Source organism: Cricetulus griseus, chromosome 2 (genome assembly GCF_003668045.3).
Source record: "Cricetulus griseus strain 17A/GY chromosome 2, alternate assembly CriGri-PICRH-1.0, whole genome shotgun sequence".
NCBI lineage: Eukaryota > Metazoa > Chordata > Mammalia > Rodentia > Cricetidae > Cricetulus > Cricetulus griseus.
The window spans coordinates 213,631,829-213,651,008 of NC_048595.1; the positions used below are offsets into that span (position 1 = coordinate 213,631,829).

At 40.1% G+C, this 19,180-nt stretch overlaps 1 protein-coding gene across 5 annotated transcripts in view; it reads right to left on the reverse strand.

Annotated features, from left to right (window-relative positions):
• Positions 1-19,180, reverse strand: part of Dtna (dystrobrevin alpha) — a 252,517-nt gene that overhangs the window by 155,525 nt on the left and 77,812 nt on the right. For 4 of the 5 annotated variants that reach the window (XM_035440251.1, XM_035440252.1, XM_035440254.1 and 1 more), the window contains exon 1: positions 6,747-6,997. The exons of the other annotated variant lie outside the window; for it this stretch is intronic. The gene's annotated coding sequence lies outside the window, so the exon portion shown is untranslated. Of the gene's footprint in view, positions 1-6,746; positions 6,998-19,180 lie in introns of those variants that run through there. 5 annotated transcript variants of the gene reach the window in all.

The following is a 19,180-nucleotide window of genomic DNA, read 5'->3' on the forward strand; positions in this document are numbered from 1 at the left end:
GGATGTCATAATTCTACTTTAACAGCAAATGAACAAATAAATTTTAAAAAAGGAAGTGGTGGTGATATCTTCTTTCCAGGATTTTAGGAGATTTGGCTATAATGCAATGAAAATACTTTATGAACTGTGAATCACCACATAAATGTTAGCTGTTACTGTTGCTAAAAGTCTGTTACATCTCTAGACTATAAAGTAATAAAATATTTGCATAGGGAGCTGGAGTGGTGGCTCCGTTGGTAAAGTCTTGTCTTGCAAGCATGAGGGCTTGAGTTCAATACCAAGAACCATGAAAACAACCTGTACATGGTTGTGCCTGCGTCCTATTCAAGATCTGGGGAGAAGGCAGGCAGATCCCTGGGTTCAACAGCCTGCCTTTGCTTAATCAACTCAGGTTTCAATGAGAAGCCTTATCTCAAACTCAACCCAACCAAACTCAACCCAACCTAACTTAACCAAACCCAACCCAATCAAACCAAACCCCTATACCCCTAGGGAGTCCTTCCCCAGTAATCAGGGTGAGAGGACAGGTGGTTCTTCTAATCTCTCTTCCATGTCATCTTCCTGAGGCAGTTGGCTAGCACACTTATTGGGTGACATCATTAGTCAACACATTGCATTCTCAAGCCATGCATAAAGGCAGAGGAGTCATAGACAGGTGTCAAAGCAACTGTTGGGTGCTCAGATTTAGCCTTCTCCTCACTCTCTATTCCACAATCTGTGTACCTCTAGACCCTCTCTGCCAACTCCTGCTCTCCCAAGCCACAGTGTCCTCAAATCTCCCCTGCCTCCATATGTGGCTTATTCATCACTCACAGCCCACAGTAGCAGCACCCTCCCTGGAAACACAGTACAACAGAGGCGTTGTTCTTGTGTTGCCTTGTGTCTGTATGTTTCCCTGTCTTTAATTCTGCATCTGTCAGCATGCACATTTCAGTTACATTTCAAGATAGGTGTCCATGGAATTCCTCTAGTAAAGAGGCTGAGAATCTACCCACACCCAGAAATCCACAGGAGCAGGAGAGAGCAGAGTCCAAGTTTGTACTTGGGGTAGATTGAGTTCTGCCTGGAATCATTTAATTGACCTGATGGCTACTACCTAGCCATTCAAGACTAGGCTTTGGCCAGCCTCTGGCCTGATATTCCAACTTCTCAATTGCTCCCTTAGGTTACAAAAAATGTCAGAGCATTTAGTTCCTAGCAAGATGACAATGAACAAAGTGATGTATTATTCAAATCCCAAGCATGGGAGGGATTGCATTTTCTCTCATTACTCCATGAGCAATAGCTGTTTCCTGCTGGAAGGTCAGAATCCTGCAGGTGTCTTTACAGATTATTTCAATGAAGCACATTCTTCGAGGTAGAGGCTTAACTATGCCAGTCAAACTGATTGACAGAATTTCAATAGAAAGGAGTTCCTTTAACTTGTAGGGGGAATATTCCTATGAAGCAAAAATTAACCACTATTTGTAAAAATAAAAAAAAGATTTTAATGATAGAAAAAATTTCATAAAGACCTCATCTCATTTACATGACATCCACACATGTGAGCTGTGCCACACAGTTGAAGGATGCAGATGATGTAGTAGTACTTCCTTCTAATAGAATGGATATGGCTATTCTTGTTAGAAAAGTTTATATATTTGTAAGACATGCTTGACTTCCTTGGCCATATGATCTTGCTCAAATGCCATATGCAGTAACTGACAATTTTTAAGGGGCTTAAAAAGCCAAGTCAGATATTTCTTATTTGATTTATTGTAAAGACAGACAACTGACAAAAACTCTTCTCAGATCTGCACTTTACAAAGTCTGCTAAACTCCCAACTATTCTTGTCTTTGTTTTGGATGGTGACATTGACTTGGTGATTCATTTTTGGCCCCCTCTCCAGTATGGTCACCTTCTGGTCTACTGTCTACACTGCTGCCATTTGAAACTCACCAAATGCACCCAGCTTCAGAGCATTTGGGGTAAATTAGTTTAAACTTGATAGAAGAGCAGGAAGGCAGAGACTCAGCATGATTGACAGAGCCGGCCGTGCTCTGACATCCCAGGCCTGCAATCACTGGTACTCATCTCATTAAGAAACTGATACCATGTTTACTTCCTAGTGTGGCATATGATGAATGTCTGATGCCAACTCGTCAGTGTATGGTTATTGTGGCCATGATGGTGATGATGGTGGTGCTGGTGCTGGTGCTGGTGACAACTGTTTAAGTTGCAGCTACTTGAACAAAAATAATTGACAAGTTTCTTTTATTTACTGCTTTTTATAAAGACCTCATCATAAGTTTCTTCTCTTTCTGTATCCATTCCCCTTCTCTTCCTCCTTCCCCTTTCTTCTCCTCTCTTACCCTCCCCTTGTTACTTTCCTTCTTCCTCCACCACTGTCTCCCTTCTTCTTTTTTTGGCTGTTGTTCATTTTGTTTTGTTTTCTTGAGACAAATCTTGCTAAGTAGTCCAGGTCAGGCTAAAGCTTGGTCTCTTTGCTTCATCTCATTAAGTACCAGGGTTGCAGTCATGCAGCACCGCATTCACACACCACCCATTCTCTTTCATGTATGTTATGAATGCTATTTCTGCATTGTCATTTGTCTTTTTATTTTCCTTAAAACATTTCCCAGAAGTAATACCGTCTTATACCATCATTCTTCTAACATTTCTGTCTTTGCGGACAGGCTCTTCTATCCCAAGATCTATCTCTTCTCTTTACTTTCAGGGATCCTCACTGAATACCAGGATGGATAATCCATGTAGCATTGCCTCTCATGTGTGACACAGGCAGAGAGGAAAGAAACTGTTTTGGAGTATAATCTTTCCTCAAATAATCCAGAACCAAGAGTTTCAGACATAAAATAGTTTAATGATAAAAATTTTCAATGTAAAAATTACTAAGAGTGTATAGATGGTAAACATATCACAGCATTTATACTAGAGTTGACAATTGTAATGTGCATGAAATTATCATGCAAAAGAAACCAGTTGAATGCTCCTTATACACTATAACAAGTGACATTTTCCTAGAACTGAGTTTATTCCTTCCTTATCAGATACAATTCCTGATAAGCTTATTCATTTTTACGAAAGCCTCTAGTGTTTATCTAACAAAGCCAGCATCATCTTATAATACTGTCTTTTAAGAACACAACAAAGCACACCTATTATTAGTGATTTATAAATTCCATTAATGGAATTAATTAAATTTGGAAGTTCATTTCTGAGAATCGCATAATGCACTAGAGATTTCTATTTTCTTAATATAAAATACTGCCTTTTTTGAGATATCGAGACATATTTTCTAAGTGTATTGCACTCTCTAAATTAGTCAGTATATTACCAATGTCATCCTCAATAGCATTATGATCATGATGTCACTATTTAATGTGTCAATCAGAAAGTTTGAGAACCATTTAAAAAAAGTTAAAAGTCCAAATCTTTCATATAAAATTACAGTGGTCAATAAAAAAACACATTTTAATGAAATAATGTTAAAAAATCCCTAACTGAGGTGCAAGAGCAGATATTAATTCTTCATTCATTGGCTTAATCTTCAACTATTTTAAGAATACTGTCTCGGGGTTCAGAATATATCTTTATCTTTCCAAAAGATTCTATGAGTCTCTCTGATTCACCACCATGGCTCTGCTGAATATATATCCTTCATATATATTCAAAGGTCTTAGATAATAAGCTATGTGAGCATCTATAAAGTATCAGAAATTAGAGACAAAATGTCAAAAACATTGCCAATCATTCACATGCAGGATGCCCAAGTTAGACCCAGGGTGGTGAAAATACATCCGTAAAGCAGTTTGACAATATTTCTGGCTGTGGTGAGTGCTCCAAGAAGTGATTCTGAGTCTTAAGAATGTATGTGCCAAAGTGGCTCTATAGAGAAAGCTTCTTTTTAAACAGAGCCTTAAGTTTTATGTGTGTGTGTGTGTGTGTGTGTGTGTGTGTGTGTGTGTGTGTGTGTGTAGGCACAGGTGCCATGACAAGGATAGAACCTGGAAGACAACTTTGTGGTGTTGATTATGCCCTTCAAACTCAAGTTGCCAGACTTATGTGGCAAGTGCCTTTACCCACTTGGCCACCTAAAAGAAGCTTCTGTCTTCTGACCTCTTTATGACAATGGCTACAGAGATGGATACTCACATGTAGTCTAGTGTCAGATGACATAATAACTTGACATTTGGATAGAGACTGTTTACTGAGCACATTTCTTGCTAGATCTTAGCTTATATCAGGGCTAAGAACATTAGCTGGTACACACACACACATACATTAATAGAATGAACTTTATATTGAGCCAAGTGGTGGTGCAGCACACCTTTAATCCCAGCATTTGGAAGGCAGATGCAGTGGATCCCTGGGTTTTATGTAAGTTTGATTTACACAGACAGCATTTCAGGATAACCAGGGCTACACAGAGAAATCGGTCTCAAAAAAAAAAAAAAAAAAAAAAAAAAACAAAAGAAATAAAAAAGATGCGCTGTATAGCATACATATTTTAAACTTGGAATATTTAGGTGAGAGTGCTTTTTAGTAATTCGACCTTGTCTGTACAATTTGGTGCTTTTCTTTTCTTTTTTTTTTTAATACAGTATGGTTGGTTGTTGTCAGCTTGACACAAACCTAAACACATTTAGGAAGAGGGAATCTTAATTGAAAAAAATGCCTCCATATTATTGATCTGTAGACAAGTCTGTAGAACAATTTTTTGATTAATGATTGATGTGATATGGCCCCACTCACTGTGGGTGGTACCAACCCTTGTCCTGGGGTGCACTACCATGGTTTCTGTTTCAGTTCCTGCCTCCAGGTCTTGCCTTGAGTTTCTGCCCTGACTCCCATTCATGCTGGGCTACAACTGTTCACTGAAATAAACCGTGTTCTTAAAAAGTTGCTTTTACCATGATGCTTTAGCACAACAACAGAAATCTCAATGAAGACATACACCGAGTATCTTCAGCAGTAATGAGAATAAGCAGTGTAGAGCATTGAAACTTTGTCTTCTGTCATCTGAGTCACATCCTCTCCCTGTCTCTCTTTGTCTTCCCTTTCCTTTTTCTGCATATTTTTATTTTTTTCTTTCAATAAAGTCAGACCATTCTTTATCCCTTCACAGAGCATTCGTTTTTTAAACCTAAGATACTGCCTGCCAGCTTTGAGAAGTTCCCATTTTAAAATCCTTTATGAGTATGATTTGCCACTGATTTGGGAAATTCCTCATCGTCTAGTAGTAACAACCTATGGCTGTGAAAATATTTCATGTCTTGAGGGACATGCGGAAAGGTTCTTCAGTATTATAAACAACAAAGGCAAAAAAAAAGAGGACTTGAGAGGAGCACTAATCTTTTGCAAATGTGAGTTGTGATTAGAATGCTTTTGATATTCGTTATCGTGGGAAACAGCCCTCTTATTTCAAAAGCATGCGCAAGTGTGTTCAGAATAGTGATTGTAACTCCAGGTGAAATTTGGGAGCTAGTTTAGAACATTAAAACTGTAAACCAGGGAAACAACAGTAAAAGCAGAGCATAAATGACTCTAACAAAATCCAAGTTTCTCTTTTTTGAAGAAAGCATCATACATGGCTCAATAATATATTGGAATAATATATTGGTTTTTGTCTTAAATGCCAATCAGTGACAAGAAAGTATTTTTCAAAGATTATCCTTAGTCCATGGTGAATAATCTATATAGTAACAGTAAGCTTTGCAATTATTTAGTTGGATCTTGTCTTTGCAAGCTTCCAAGACAACTTTGAACAAATGAGAGAAGTTGCATGGTTTGCCCTTGCCTAAAAGTTAAAAGAAATCCTACTCTTTTGAAGAAATGAAACATAAAAACGTCAGTAAAATCTGTGAACAAGGAACCAGAATAAGTTATCAATAAAGACATTTTCTCTTGTTCCCGGGCTTTCTCAGAGCATCTCAAAGCACCCTCTGCGCCCCCCTCCCTCCACTGCCAGGGTGACATGTGACCAAGTCAGTAGGAGGCTTCTATGTTCACCCTGGAATTCGATGGCTCACCAAACCACATTGCATTGTTTACATTCAGTTCTTGCAGTTCCTCTCTAAGCAAGAGTTCATTTTGCACTCACCCATATTGTATTTACTTCTGTTTTTAATTCCTCTAGTACACACACAGTTGCGATATGTGAATGAAAAGAATTCCGATAAATTGACACACATGGTAAAAACTGTAGATGAAATGGAACTCTGATACTGGATGGGGCTGGAAGTCAGTATGACACAAAAGGGAAGAAAAGCATGTACACAGTGAATTCGCTGAGCAACCTGCTGGAGAATTGGTCTTCCTGCTTCATTTAGCAGGAGACAAGAAGCCGTGGGCCAACGCCTTTGAGGAAAACAGCATTTGCAAAGGACAAAACAAGGAAACACTTCACTCAGTTGCACATTGATCCAAAGGCATTAATGACTGCTCTTTCTGCTTCCTTTCTACATTTCTTACACACACACACACACACACACACACACACACACACACACACACAGCTGCACAACTTTAAAAGTTCGCAACGCATTAGAACATGAAAATTTCTGCTTAAAAACAGGTGAAATCAGAGGTGGAGAACTTAGGAAAGGGACAGCAGAAATTTTTCCTGTGCCCATGTGGGGATGGGGGTGGGGTGGGAGTGAAGCCAACAATGGAATTCCAACCAGCAAGTTATGCTACTGCCTCAGAGGTAAGAGAGCTCAGATCTGTAGCTCCGATTGTACCTTACCTGGTTTTTGTAGTTTAATGCACCAACATGCCCTTAATTCTTCAGCGAAAGTGCTACATCTGCTGAACGCTACGATACCGGACCTTACACACTTCCACAGAAGAAACTCCAAAGTAACCTTTAACTTCAATAAAAAGCTGTGTTCATTCTTCCCCTTGTGCTCAACACAGCAATCTAATACACCTCATCATGTGGTCTGTTGCCATGGCAGCAATGAATCCAGCTGCTGAGATACAAAAGACTGACAAAAAGTTGCTTTTTCCCCCTCCACCCACCCCGACAGAGTCAGATTCTTTTCCCCCTGTATGACAAGTCTAATTTGAATATTTTTCTCTTGCTGACTCAACTCCATGAGCAAGGAAAAAGAGAGCTGGAAATGAATAGCAGGTATAAAAATACAAGGCTTCCCAAAGCATTTAAATGAATGAAATAACTATATTCATTTTAAAAATTGCTACTGAAGTCTCCAAATCCTAACCCTTACCCCTTACTTCAGCCTACTAGATATTTTTAAACAGTAGTTAGCAAAACAGTAAGGAATATTTCCACAGCCCCTTTCAAAACATTTAAAAATAAATCCATTTATTCAGTAAACGGGCTGAAAATATACACCAGTACACAGAGGGCTAGTTTCAAAGCATATTTTTTCCTAATGTAAAGTTTGATACCAGCTAAATGTTGAAGGAAAATCTTTTGTTTCCTTTCTGTCGGTTTCTATTTCAACCTATGTATGGTGACACAGCTTGTGGGCCAGAATGAACCAAAAGAAGCCTAGGTGCTCTAGATTATTAGTGAGGCCTTTGAGTTGGGACAACAGCAATTCTAAGCACTCCTGCTGATGCCCAAACCACTGTCTATGAGGGCACAGTGAGGGGGTTACCTTCAATGGACACCTTTTCCTTTAAGGGAAGCTGATGGAGTCCCCCAAAGCCAGAGTCAGTGCTGCCCCTGCAACCTCTGCTATCCCCAATAGAAGCTCTGTCCTCCGGGCTGTGACTTTGTCCCACTGGCTTTTTCTTGATGCTTTACAGCTTTATTTAATCTCTCAATGTCACTTGTATTTGTTTATATTTGTTCAATGTATTATCTGTGTCTTCTCATTGGATGTGGGCTTTCTGAAGAAAAGGAACCTTGAATTGCTCATCTTTCTCCATGCCTACCAGCCATCAAAATATATGGTGGTGCAAGGCAGGGAGCGTGGTGAGTCTGTTTTACTTCTCAGTGCCTTGAAGGAAATAGATCTCCAAGACTGTGTACCCAGCACTTCTGCTGTAGGTCATCAAGGGCTTTGTAGGTTTGTCCTTAACAGTCCCCTTTAGAGGCTGGGGGAGGATGCTAAGGGCAGCTATTGGGTCCAGCAGATGTGGTCTAGAAATCTGACAAATCACACACATATGCACAGATAGAGACAGGCAGGCAGGCAGGCAGGCAGGCATGCACACACATGCACAGGAAAAACACACACACACACACACACACACACACACACACACACACACACACACACACAGAGAGAGAGATCTTTATATTGTATTCTTTCAAAAATGGCAGTATTAGGCTGGCGATATGGCTTAGTGGCTGAAGGAGCTTGCCAATAATTTTATCATCCTTGCTTGTTTCAACCCCTTTGAAGTCACATGATGCAGGGAGAGAACAGATTCTTGCAAGTTGTCCTCTGATCTGCACACATCACTTTGGTGCATGTGTCTCCCATCCCATACAATAAACAAATAAATGCTAAAAATAATTGTTGTGGCCATGCCATTCCTTGGTGACAGTTTTACAAATTAAGTGGAACATAAGAGCTATTCACCTTAAAAGCTTTCAGAACAGAAACTATACACGTCTGCGTTTTAAACAAGTTCATTTTGATCTGGAACAAGTGCTGTGAGATGCTCACCAACAAGACTCTTGGCTACATTTCTTTACCATCATCAAACTCAGGAAATTATTGGGTGACAAATGGGAAATCAGCAGCAATAGGTAAGAAAGTCACAGAAGGCAAATAACAACAACAAAAACAAACCCTCATCTTCTCATCACAGGAAAGCATCTAGAAAGAATAAAGTGTTATGGCTTCTAAGATTGCTCTATCATTAAAAAGAGAACAAAGAGAAGAAAAGCCCCACAACATATCATTTGGGATTATCAAAATAGAATTGGCTCTGTTACAGCCATGAACAATCCCCTCATGTGGTGACTCATGAAGATACAATGTTATGGAATGTGTCTGAGAGAACATACAAGGAGGCAAGGGCCGCCACACTGGATACCAGCACAGGCTGATCCTCTTCAGAGTCACGGCTGGAGGAGAGGCTAATAGAACTACACCCTGAATAATTCATAACGTTTCCCATGCTTTATGGCCCACAAGAGGCCCTTTCAGTGCCTGTGTCTATTTCTTCAAGAGTCTTTACCTGGTGCTTTCTTCTACAGATGGCTTGTGGGTGTCTCATTGTTCTTCATTTCCCAAAGCTAAAGGCTTATCATTTACTTAGTCCCTAAGCACCGCACCCTGAGCATTCAATCAGCTGCTCATTCTTCACCAAATGTGAAAGCATCTTGCTCGGTTCGCCTTCTTTAAACATTAGGGAACACAATGCCGTCAATGAATTTGGCTTACAAGCTTTGTTTAAAATCTCTTCTCATGCATGTTAAGATTAATTTACTTCTCCATGTGAACCAAACCTGTAAGATAAGTTATCTATGCAGGTGTGCCTCAATGAATTGTTCATGAAGAATCCAATCACTCGGGCAGAAACCATGTTAGGTGACGTGGGTGATGATCAGGAAAGGGCCCCCTTGAAGTCTTCTTGTACAGCTCTGGTTCCATAGAGGTGGGAGGAAGCCTAGGAGGTCACATGCTTTACTGCTCTTCTGTGGAGGGAAGGGTTTCAATTTCTCATGCACCCAAGGTAAAAACCCTGCCTCTGGAAGTCACATGTTTGAACTAAGCTGTGCAGCCACAAAAACACTGGCTGTCCCAGCTACTGAAACTAAAACAAGATGAAGCAGTTTGAGTCCCTGAAAATACAATTTTTTTTCCAGGTCACATTCTAAAACTGCCCTTTCCTTTTGAATGTCACAAAGTCCTTTATTGTTAGGGTACTGGTTTATACTAAGTGAGAAAACTTGTTAACTATAATGCAAGAAGATTTTGATCTGCCGAACAGTTTTTGCAAGCACATACTTTCTCAGGCCACACTGAGCAGCTAATCTAAAGTATTCTTCGGGATATTAAGATCTGTTATTCATGACATTTTTGAATGAAAGACTGGGGGCTATTACTGGCTGTCTCAATTTATATGAATAGTACTTCGTGTGTTTTAAAAATATACTATTTTCTTTTGAGTTGTATTAATAGGTTTATAAAGAAAAAGTTTTTTTTTTCCAGCTTATGGGCACATCATATGAAGATCTATTCTTAAGAAGACCATGCATGAACTTGATGGCCTTGAATCCTATTGAAAACCCTGTGTGAGTTCTGAACCAATTCATTGTAGTTATTTATGGGAACTGACCGGCAAACTTCTGATTCTATAGTTACTTCTGGGTTCATCCAGAAGTGGAAACAACACACCCAGCCTTTAAACTTAATCATGAAAAGTTGTATTTCTCATCCATTTTCTCGCTGTGGATAGCAGGATGTGCTGCTGAGTAGTTGAAAAAAAAAAAGCCAAAAGAAATATTGTGGAATCACATTAAGAACACTCATAATTCAGTTGTTAGGTATAAGTAACATTGTCACTATCTGTTTTTCATACGCATGTGGGTGGTTCCTTAAGTGTTAACTGGGATAGTCTCTTCTGGATCACAAATAAGGAATTCTTTGAAAGTGATTGCATTTGGTTGTTTGTTCATTTTCAGACAGGGCCAATCCACATCAATACCTCAAGAGCCATTGCATTAGTTACTTTTCTCGTTGCTCTAACCATATACCTGACACGAAACAGCTTCAGGGAACAAAGGCTGATTCAACCTCCTGAATCCCTCAGTGTCCATCATGGATCCCCAGAGATCTGGCATTCCTGTCCTCTTCAGCACTGGGATTGCAAACATGGGCCACCATTAGCACACCTTTTTGTTGCTGTTTTGCTTTCCTCAGTGTGGTTCTAGGAATCAAACTCAAGTCTTCATGCCTTGTGGCAAGTACTTTGCTGACCCAGCTATTTGAAGCCTCATTCTTAGAAGAATTCCTTTTCATATTCTGAATGCACAGTGTTGCAGATCATTGCTTCATAGTTGCCTCTATATGGCTTATGCTGAATAAGAGGCTCTCCTCTAATTCAATGAATATTAATTAAATGCATCCTGAAAGTCCTTTCTGTACTAGATACAAAGAAATACTAATGGTGCTAAGATCTAGATATGGAAGTAAGAATACAGATAAGGAAAACACAGTTTTAGATATTGTGGTAGTTTGAATATAATTGGTCCTCATAATCTCATAGGGAGAGGCACTATTAGGAGGTGTAGCTTTGTTGGAGTGGGTATGACCTCGTGTGTCACTATGGGGGTGGGCTTTGAGGTTTCCTATGCTCAGGATACCACCCAGAGTCTCCAAGCCAAGATAGAGCCAGCATCGTGTCCTCCTGCGTGCTGTCATGCTTCTCATCATGATGATAATGGACTGACCCGCTGAAACTGTAAGCGAGCCTCCCTCAATGAAATGTTTTCTTGTAAGAGTTACCATAGTCATGGTGTCTGTTCATGGCAACAGAAATCCCAACTAAGACAGATATCAATGTACGAGATATAGTCCATAGATTAGAGAATGGGTAGACAATTAAATTTGCTCAAACGAGGCAGAATGTTTAGACAGGAAACTACATACATAGTGTCCCACCAGGCTTGGAAAACATTTGTTATTGTGGTCTTAGGTGTGTTCCCCATATTATTTTACTTGTGTCTGGCGACTTGGCATGCAGCAGCACAGAGCCCACTGTGCCCCTGAGGAGGAGGCTGCTCATCTCTTACATCATCACTGGTTACCAAGAGTGTGTGGAGGGATGACAGAAGCCACTAAGCTTCTTCTTTCCATAACTATGCTATTAAATGCAAGTCACTTATTGGTCATTAGTCAGGGGAGTGGACTCTATTTGTCTATCAAGAACTATATGTATCTGTAGTTGACATCGACTGGAGGAGACCGGAAAGTTAATGCAAGGTTGTGAGTTCAGCAAAAATGAATGGTTGATGATAAAACCAAGCTAAAAATAAGATTTCAGAAAATGAGGCAAGTTAGAAAAAAAGGAGGTGAATATTATAGGATCATAAATCATTACAAAAAACAGAGATTAACCAAAACAGTAGATTAAACAAATCAATATGGTGGTTTATAGGAAAGTAGAAAAAAAAAGACCCAAGCCAAGCATCTATGGTTAAGAATACACATAGAAAAATTACCCAAGGAGACTAGAAAAGAGCACTAAAAGAAATGTCCACTAAGGAGAAAATTGTGTAAATTGAAGCTACTGACAAACTGCAAAGTGAAAATTTGCTTAATACACTTAGATGAATTCTATTATTAGAATGCATGCAAAGGCCCCTTTCCTCTGAGTTAAACACTTCATATAATTTGACCCACACTATGAATATGGGGCACTTTAAACCCTTCTGAGTATCCATGGCAACCATCAGAAGCCATGGTCATCTGATAGTGCGAGGCCGGTTCATGATGCTGAAGGGCTATCTGGGGTCAATTGGGAGACACGACGCCTGCTCCATATGTCGTCCTGGCCAACTCCTCACAAAGCCAATGCATTCTTTTTCTGAGCCACCCAGTGACAAGTGCAATGGGGAAACCAGAGAAGGTAGAGTGGTGAATGAACAAAGGTAGAGTGGTGAATGAACAATAAACAGGAAGGGAACTGGAGTAGGAGCCTGTCAGGGAGGGACTTCAGCTTCTGAAAGGATACCAATGAGTAAACAATTCCCAACAGGTGTTCGCCATTTCTTATTGAAGCCAACACAATCTACTTCAGCTAGGCTGGATATACAAAAGGACATCCTGGTGTAACATTAGAACCCTGGCTTAGAAACATGCAGGTGGCAAGACACTAATGTATGGTGGCATGAAAAGGTTTTCATGGGATACTGGTCAGTTGTTTTTTCCATACATATCACAGAATTCCACACCTTAGTGAAGGCAGACAGAGACATCCTCTGTATTACATTCTGTGTTCGGCTTGCCCACCTGTATTTTCTTGCTCACAATGATAATATCCAAAAGTTTGAACACACTACTGTTTGCCTTGTTGGCTTCAAACTTTATGATATCCCCTTTGTGTGTGAATTGCATATGAGTAGTATTTGAATATGTGTGTATATATGTGCACATAATTTTGGAGGTATATCTGTGTGTATTGGGATGCATATGTATCCAGAGGCCAGAGGACAACTTCAGATGTTCCTCATGTGCTGTCCATTGTTGATTTTTGAGGCAGGATCTCTTACCAGCACAGAATTCACCAAGCAAAAAGTCAATTCAGTACCCTGACAAGAAGGTAACTAAACTGGATGAAGCAGTCTCTGACCTGGAGGAGAAAATAAAACACATGCAAGGAAGGAAGACTAAGCAAGGACACTGATGCCAAAAAAAAGAAAAAACAAAAAATAAAAAGAAGAAAGAAATATCAATTCTACAAATGGAAGAATCAGACATCAAAGCACCATGGAATAATCCATAGATGACACCAAGCAGAAGAATGAATTTTAGAATAAATGAGACATGAATGCAGAATGGGGGCTACTGGTGGGGGAGGAAGGAGGACAGCATAGAGGGGCAATGGACAGTGGAAGGGAATAGGGCAGGGAGAGCCACAAGTAAGAGTATGAAAATTTCACAATGAAACTCATTACCTTGCAGGCTAAGCTAAAAAGAAAAAATGAAAAAATACAAACACATATAGTTATAATGAGAAAGAAACATATCAGCCAGCCATGGTAACATGCCTGTTATCCTGGCATTTGATGATGAGTCAGCCATTCAGCCATGGTACACATTCCTGTTATCCTGGCATTTGATGATGAGGCTGTTGATAAATGAATTCTATAAGGTTGAGGCTAACTGGGAGTATAGAATGAGACTCTTTCCTGAGAAAAGTGTATAAATAAATACATGCATTTGTATTGTGGATGTTGGTTATGTGCTCAATATGCATTCTCTGTTTTTCTTTGCTGGCAGAACGCTAAGATTTTTCTTCACTGTCTTCCAGTATAGATCTCAGGGAAGCATCTGTGTCAATCACCGGTATCCCCTTGTCAGTGTCATGCCAATGGAATGTGAAGAAAAACTCCTGGAGGAGGTATAGTGAGATGAATGTGTGATGGGATGTTTCACTTGTGTGTCTACTTGACTGGGATGCTCGGGACACAGATATTTGATTAAATATTCTGAGTAGAGGTTGAGGATATTTATTAATGAGATAAACACTTGAATTAAGTCAAATGATTTTTTTTTGCCAATGTTGACTTTTCTCATCTATTTCCTTGAGAACCTAAACAGAATAAAAGGCAGAGCAAAAGCACCTAGACTTCTCTGCTGAATTGCTTGCTTGTGAGCAGGGGCATCCATCTCCACCTCCTTTGAACATAGATGGAACCACACTACATGCTCTCCTGATTTCTTAGGCTCTTAGGTTACAAATTCAGAGATTTCTTTGTTTCCATGATTGTGTGAGCCATTCTTATGAACACATCTTTCTTTATGTGTGTGTTTATAAGACTGTACAAATGTGTATATTAGTTCTGTGTCTTGGAGAACTTTGGAAAGCATACAAGTCATGTCCAGGGCTAGAGAGATAGCTCAGTGGTTAGGAGTGTTTGCTGCTCTTGCAGAAGATCCATGTTTGGTTCCTAGTGCCCATGACACATGACTCATAACTGCCTGTAATACCAGCTCAGGGAATCTGACATCATCTTCTGGTTCATGGGCACCCACTTGTGCCCTTGTGTGTCTGTAGAAGCGAGGGAGTGCACAGGAGTGCATGCACACACCCACACACACATGAATAAAATAAATCTTTACAATAATTCTTATCTATGAGAAAACTCGGAACTCAATAAGAATAGTTTTTAAGGACAAGGAAGGGTTATAGTGAGGGTGTGAAGACAGAGACATGCAGAGGTCAGAAAGCCATGTGAATATGTAGGCATCGACATGAGTGATGCAGGCCTGAAGGAGACCCAGGCGTGTCAGAACCCTGGAAGAACCAGAAAGAGTCTTGCATGAAGCTTTCAGAGGGGGGGTAACATAGCTAGCACCTTGAATTCAGACTCCTGACTGTAGTAAAATAAATTTTTGTTGATTAAACTCACCAAATGTGTAGCAGTTTGCTTCAGAAAACTCAAAGGAGGCTTACGGGAAACATTACTTCACAGGAAGAAATGAAAATGTTGACACTTCGGGAGAATGGTGAATAACTATGAACTACTGGGGTGAGAACAATAGAAGCCTATAAGGACACAAAGCCCAGCTAGTCACCACGTAGGTACTAGAAGGTGGATGCTAGACCAAGTGATACAGGTCAAGGGCACTATGACTCAAGAAGCAAAGTCATTCTCTGGAAATACTGCTTTTGCCTTCTCTTCACCTGCTGTCAACGCAGCTGGAGTGGGGTGGCCTTTTATTATGGTTTCGGCAAGTGATGTCTAAAGTGAGTTTTCTGCCTTCCTGATTTGTGATGATAGACACTTCCTGGGTTCTTTGCTCATGCAGCAGGCAATAAGCAGTGGGGTAAACACCTGTGACAGGAAGAAACAACTTGCCACCCTTTGAGTACTCAGATGGTTTTGTATCCCATCCATGCCGTGCAGTTTCTGCTACCTGGGAGCACAGGGTCTCCACATGCATGTATCAAACCTCTCGTGCAAGATTGGCCTTTTGTTTTGTCTTATGTATTACAGATAGGATCTCAATGCAGACTAGGCCACTGGTTCTCCTCCCCGTAGCTCCCACGCTGACATGTCATTGTTTAGATTCTTAATTCTTGCCTTGAAACCTCATTTTCCTCAAGGTTATCTTATGAAAAGGGCATTACATGTCTTTCTCTTTTAAAGAACTCTTTGTCTTTGCTTCTAACCCCACGGTCTCTTCCCTAGCTCAGGTTTGTAAACCAGTCATTCACTCCAGGAGTGGAAAAATGGGGCCACAAACCATCTTGTCAGTATGCTGAGACAGTACATATGTTAATAGGGACATCTTGAGGACAAAGAGTTTTAGGTCCTACAGTTGAAGGAAAGGACATGGTGACCTGGTAGAAGCCCAGTTTGTGTCCTTCTTGCTTTCAGATTCAGTGCCCTTCTTGTTGATTTCTTGGCCTTAAGTAAGGCATTTAACCTTCTGAGCACCCAATTGAGCATCCTGAGATCAGTGCAGGATAACACACTTAATACACTGGGGCTGAGGATTAGATGAGTAACCTAGGGAGGGTGCCTGCTGCTTCTGTGTCCCCCACACAGTAACTGATACTCTTAATATTTTTGAGCCAATTTTCTCAATCCTGGCACTGTCAATGATCTGGACACTTGAAGGCATTGTTGGATATTTATCAGCACTCCAGCCTATGCCCTCTAAATGCTTGTAGCTTTTCTGCCCCTAAGTCCAACAATAAAACATCAACAGCTATTGCCTAATGTTCCCTGAGGTGGGATTGCATGCAGTTTATATCCCCTGGCCAGAGAATAGTGAGAAAGCCTCTGAGTACTTCTCTCTCTCTCTCTCTCTCTCTCTCTCTCTCTCTCTCTCTCTCTCTCTCTCTCTCCTCTCTGTATCAGAGTTCACACAAATAATTTTGTTTTGAATAGGCAACACTGTCAATAATCAAATTTGGAACATTCTTTCCAGGGGACAGGAGGGAGATTCACAGGACTCATGAAGTAAACAAAATCTACAGGCCAGGGGAAGTTCTTAAACTTTTAAGTCTGGCAAAGCCCCTCTCTTAGACGATAGCTGCAGTAATAATTGCTAGTGGGAGGAGATTCTTGGATTGGCCAAGACACCTGCAAGTTGTGCGAGAGTGCCAGAGATGCAGCTTTCACCCACTGTTGCTTATGCTCGGGTAGGTTTTGGGAGGCTCTTACTATTTGGTTACATATGATCCTTTAAGCCATACCTTACTCATTCTCCTAGAAACAATGCCAGTAAACTCACTAGCTCACTAACACTGGAGAGAAATCCTATCTTTGTCATGTTGTCTGTGACCTACTTGGGTGAAGAAATGCTTGTTCGTATCTGCACAGGGAAATTCACACAGTGAGGAACAGTTTCTTATTTAAAGAAAAATAATATTCTCTCCAAGAATGGAAGGGCTGGCCCTGGCTGTTCTTCCAATCTCCCTGTGTCTGTATTGGGGAAGTGAAACCGCTAAAGATCATAGGAGTGGAGTCTGAGGGTTGAATTATATCCCAATGTTAACATTTCTTCAATATCTTATTTTTGCCCTTGAAGATGAATGGTCATTTTGATTCCAGCTCAATAGTATATGTGTTACTGTTTACATAAAAATATAACATTCTCAATCTTTAAGATGTTAAACATCTGAAGAAGAGTTGATATTCCCTCCTGGGAAAGCCACCATCTCCATGTATTAAATATCACAGATTGAAAATAATGGTCATGACTTCCTCCTGCCCACAATCACTCTTAGGTGTGTATGGCTGCTTCCAGGCTGTCACCTTATCTACTCACATTTTCCTTGTTTTCACATTGCTTTCTAATACAAGGCATTTAGACTGGGTAGAATAGCATCACATTGCTACTGTGGCTATTCTTAAAATCTTCCAGATCAGAGAAGGACTTTATTAATGTAAATATTCTCGTTTTTATGATTTGATGAGCTATTTCTGAGGAAACTACTCCTCCACCTGCTGTTACAAACACCTGGCATGCTGAGTGTAGACATAAGGCTGAGGTCACCTAGCTGAAAAGAATGTCAGTCCACTGATACTCTTTGGACCTGACACCCCTCCACCGGTTACCTAACCACCATATATTGCTGCAGATAGTATACATTAAGCATGACCTCTGGGTATGGATACAAAAGGGATTCTGCATATTTTCATGATACGGCAATCATGAACTGTCTAGAATGAGCTTAGAAGCATCAAAATCCAAGGGCTTTCATACCCTTCGGGATCCCTACATGCTTGCAGGTTATAGCCATACACGCTGTAGCCTTAGAGCTAGAGGATGTAGAAGCCCTGTCTACACCAGGAAAGAATTCTTATTCAGACCTGAGTTATAAGAAGATGTAAGCTCTCATTTATTACTTATTGTGGTATCTTTTTCAGGCACCACAAGAAAAGATGGGACTCTAGGAGTGAATGGGAAAGCTTTTATATTAGAGTGTTTTAAACATCATACTTAATGTCTGAAAACTTTTCCTGAGAAAGATTTCTTGGGAAAGGAAAGAACAAAGTACACTGTGAATGTGACCCTGGTTGAAGGAGTGTGCACTGTGTCTTACATGTGGTGGTACCACTAACACAAAGAAAGTCCATGAATTAAATGTGGTTAAATGTGTTGCAAGATGAAACACAGCCTAGTTAACTGAGTTTATGAGAATTCTGTTGCTTTGTCTGGTCAAGAAGAATGTGACCTTATTTTGACTACGTTGATACTGTTTTTCTCCAAATGGACTCTTCATGGATTTTACTACCCTCAGAAGAATTTCAGCTTCAGAACAGAAGCCATGAGACCCAGGGGTTGCACACATACAAAGAAGAAATCGAATAATCACAAAATGTTTTCATAGAAAAAAGACAGCCATCCTACTCATTTATGCAAATTCACTGACAAAGATTCTACAACTATTTATCTGAGTCATCTGTAAGCAAACAGTCAAATCTGTAGCCTGTTGTCAGAAAATTGCTAGAAATCTCTAGAACTGAGAATTGTACTACAGAATTCTTTATTCTCTTGAGACAATCTGAAATTTAGAACACACTTATGCATTAATTTAAGACTTACTTGTTTTTGTTTGTGTGCATGAGCTTTTTGCCTACATGTATTTCTGTGCAGCGCATGTGTGCCTGGTGTCTATTGAGGCCAGAAGAGGGCCAAAACTGGAGTTACAGCTTGTGAGCTGCCATGCTGCTCCTGGGAATTGAACCTGTGTCCTCTGCAAGAACAGCCAATGCTCTTAAATACTGATCCAATGCTACAGCTCTATATACTCCTTTAAGAAGTGTTGATGTTATCATTAAATCTAGGGTAAGTTTTATTTTCCATCTTTATAAATCTTCCACAATTATCCATAAATATTTACTTTACAAAGTTTCTTCAGATGAAACAGAGAAGATAGAAATTCTTAATGTTGAAGACTCAAGGGGTTATTCCAGGGATGTTAGTCCAAGTTTCTATCCATCTACAGCTTATGACAATGCCACTTAGAGACAGCAGTAAAGGAGCCTCTTAACATTTTTGTTAAACC